This window comes from Limulus polyphemus, unplaced genomic scaffold (assembly GCF_000517525.1).
Source record: "Limulus polyphemus unplaced genomic scaffold, Limulus_polyphemus-2.1.2 Scaffold4210, whole genome shotgun sequence".
NCBI classification, from domain to species: Eukaryota; Metazoa; Arthropoda; class Merostomata; order Xiphosura; family Limulidae; genus Limulus; species Limulus polyphemus.
Window position 1 is genome coordinate 17,525 of NW_013669820.1, and position 4,017 is coordinate 21,541.

The 4,017-nt window shown below is 34.7% G+C and overlaps 1 long non-coding RNA gene across 1 annotated transcript; it reads left to right on the top strand.

The window, feature by feature from the left end:
* Positions 1 to 2,320, top strand: LOC111088671. Its single transcript, XR_002613123.1, has 2 exons — positions 1 to 1,001; positions 1,095 to 2,320. It is a non-coding gene; the product is annotated as an uncharacterized LOC111088671 (long non-coding RNA).
* Positions 2,321 to 4,017: the final 1,697 nt, after the last annotated feature.

Sequence of the window (4,017 nt, forward strand, 5' to 3'; positions counted from 1 at the left end):
AAGGCTATGATGTGTCATGTTGTGAAAGAAAATTTTACATCCTTTATGTAATTCTCACCAAAAATTTTATTTTTTACATTTTTCTTAAAGTTTATGGTTTTATTCACTTAGACTCCAAACATGTGTTGTATAAGTAAATGTAAAATAAGTTTGCAATATAGTGTTATGTGTTGATTATTAATCCAAATAAAATGCTGATCAAATTAGAAAGTTATATCTGCTGTTACCCGACACAAGGATGCAGTGTTATGTGTTGATTATTAATCCAAATAAAATGCTGATCAAATTAGAAAGTTATATCTGCTGTTACCCAACACAAAGATGCAGTGTTATGTGTTGATTATTAATCCAAATGGAATGCTGATCAAATTAGAAAATATTATCTGCTGTTACCCAACACAAAGATGCAGTGTTATGTGTTGATTATTAATCCAAATGGAATGCTGATCAAATTAGAAAGTTATATCTGCTGTTACCCAACACAAAGATGCAGTGTTATGTGTTGATTATTAATCCAAATAAAATGCTGATCAAATTAGAAAGTTAATTCCCTGCTACAAAACCCAAGAAAGTTTTGTAAACGTAGTACATAGAAATTTAAAACTTTACAGCTTAACCAATTCTTTGTTATTGTAGTACTGTTAATTTTAACATTAAAAATATCAGTAAGGGTTTTAATTTTCAGAATTGTTGAATTCATGCATGGCTTGAATGGTCCAAGGTTTGAGATGTCATGCCTCTGAACATACATTTCAGAATTGTTGAATTCATGCATGGCTTGAATGATCCAAGGTTTGAGATGTCATGCCTCTGAACATACATTTCAAAATTGTTGAATGGTCCAAGGTTTGAGATGTCGTGCCTTGAATGGTCCAAGGTTTGAGATGTCGTGCCTTGAATGGTCCAAGGTTTGAGATGTCGTGGCTTGAATGGTCCAAGGTTTGAGATGTCGTGGCTTGAATGGTCCAAGGTTTGAGATGTCATGCCTTGAATGGTCCAAGGTTTGAGATGTCATGCCTTGAATGGTCCAAGGTTTGAGATGTCGTGGCTTGAATGGTCCAAGGTTTGAGATGTCATGCCTTGAATGGTCCAAGGTTTGAGATGTCATGCCTCTGAACATACATACTTCATGCTTTAGAACTGACAGTCAGTGATTTGGTTTAAAGAGTCAGACAAAAACCCCCAGTGGTTCAGTAGAAATTCAATAGGCTTATAATGCCACAATTCAAGGTTTGATACCCACGGTAGGGAGAGCATAGATAACTTTGTGCTTTACAACAAGCAAATAAAGCCCGACACTTTATGCTGGTAGGTGCTTCTGGCTGCCTTATTTGACTAGTATTTCAAAATGACCTGTAAAAAAAAAGGGATCTGATATACACAATTGATAGAAATTTGAAAAACAGTTAATCTAGTTAGGGTTTGGGAGTCGTAGAAAGTTAATAGTTTGACAGTTTGTTTATAGCTATTACTTTCAGGAAACTTTCACTGTGACAAAATTCAAATCGTTTGAATTTCTCTTGTACTATGATAGTTTTTCTCTCGCTGATATGCGTGATCTCAAAATAAACTTTTAATAATATGTCAAAAGTATGCTCATATAACTTCTGGATTGTAATTACAGAAATCTGTTTTACACATTTCTTTGTAAATCATGTTAAGTGTATTAATCCATGCTTTTCGAGCTCTTTAAAGTATCCTTAGTAAAAAAATTCACACAGTATTTAGACATAAAGATTTTGTGTAATTTTGTACTAAATATATTGTTGGATTTTCTCAAGTTATTGTATAGCTTTGACAGGTTGAAATAAACAAAAGCTTCAATGATTTGTACTGAAAGAATTTTTTGGGGTAATTCTGTTAATGTTATGTTCTCAGTGCGACTTTTTATATTTCTCAGTTTCACTGCGAGTTTTATAACTTCCAAAGAGGTGTTGTTAAAAAAACTCTAACAGACATTCTGTTGGAGTAAAAACTAACCAAAGTGATTTAAGTTATCTTCTTGAGATTTTCTTAGAATGGTATTCACATGTTTCCATCAATCTCATGTTGGTTGTTGTGGTTCATTACTTTAAGTCGATTGTCCAAAATATGTTACAGTTTCAGCTAAAGTATTTTTAATTTGTATGAAACTGAATGAACTGTGTGTGTGCTATGGTTAAATTATTCTAAATAAATACTTTATCTGCTTTACTTTTAAATTATGTTGTTTGTGGTGTCTTTTGATTCACATGATCATTAATTTAAATAATTTTATTACCTACTGGTTTTAAAACTTAAGTATGAATAGAGGTTGTGGAATAAACTATTTTAAAGTCAATATGAATCTGTGTCCTTTTATTTTTTACTTGCTCTAACTTCAGACAAATTACTGGATTATCAATAGACAGTTATTAAACTCACCATCACCGTTACCCCTAAGCTGCACGGCCGCACAAGTGATGACACGTTGATGACCCTGGCATTCAATAGGTCTAAAACCCAAATAACCAACTGGTAGTATTGCAAAGTGGCCTAATGATACAATAGGGTCGATGAACTAAAGATACCCTCTCCCCTAAAAAAACTTGTATCACACCTTTGTGCATTTCCTTGATACTGGTGCAGATGAACAAATCCATTCTGCACGTTGATTGAAAAAACTCAGAGGGAACAGTGTTCATCAGTACAATACAAAGAAGAAAAAATAGATGGTTATTGCAGATGTCTTGTATCCTACAAACTTACAAATTTTTATATACTTCTAGTTCTGCATGAGGCACCTCCAGATAAACTATCTTTACTCCACAGATGATACTTCTAGTTCTGCATGAGGCACCTCCAGATAAACTCTTTACTCCACAGATGATGCATTTTATACCAAAATGTGTACATTGCTTGTATGTAGTACAAATCTGGATAAGGTCACATGAGTCATTCAATGATCCTATTTGTTTATTGGATTAGCTCGTAACCAACATCATTATTGTACCATAAGCAGAAGCTGTTGTACCACTGTAAGTACAGGACAGTTGTATGTATTGTACCATAAGTAGGAAGCTGTTGTACCATTGTCAGTACAGGACAGTCACGTGTATTGTACTATAAGTAGGAAGCTATTGTACCACTGTAAGTACAGGACAGTCCTGTGTATTGTACCACAAGTAGGAAGCTGTTGTACCATTGTCAGTACAGGACAGTTATATGTATTGTACCATAAGTAGGAAGCGATTGTACCACTGTAAGTACAGGACAGTCCTATGTATTGTACCACAAGTAGGAAGCTGTTGTATCATTGTAAGTACAGGACAGTCATGTGTATTGTACCACAAGCAGGAAGCTGTTGTACCATTGTCAGTACAGGACAGTCATGTGTATTGTACCACAAGTAGGAAGCTGTTGTATCATTGTAAGTACAGGACAGTCATGTGTATTGTACCACAAGTAGGAAGCTGTTGTATCATTGTAAGTACAGGACAGTCATGTGTATTGTACCACAAGTAGGAAGCTGTTGTACCATTGTCAGTACAGGACAGTTATATGTATTGTGCCATAAGTAAGAAGCTGTTGTACCAATGTTGGTACAAGACAGTCACGTGTATTGTACCACAAGTAGGAAGCTGTTGTACCATTGTAAGTAGAGGATAGTCATCTGTATTTTTGTACATCTTTTTTTTTAATATACATAAAACCTGTCATTTGTTTATAAAGGAATATATTTGTCCGAGTTTCTTCATTATCAGAGATTCTGACGTATGGCTGAGTAGTTTCTTCATTATCAGAGATTCTGACGTATGGCTGAGTAGTTTCTTCATTATCAGAGATTCTGACGTATGGCTGGGTAGTTTCTTCATTATCAGAGATTCTGACGTATGGCTGAGTAGTTTCTTCATTATCAGAGATTCTGACGTATGGCTGAGTAGTTTCTTCATTATCAGAGATTCTGACGTATGGCTGAGTAGTTTCTTCATTATCAGAGATTCTGACGTATGGGCTTAGTAGTTTCTTCATTATCAGAGATTCTGACGTATGGGCTTA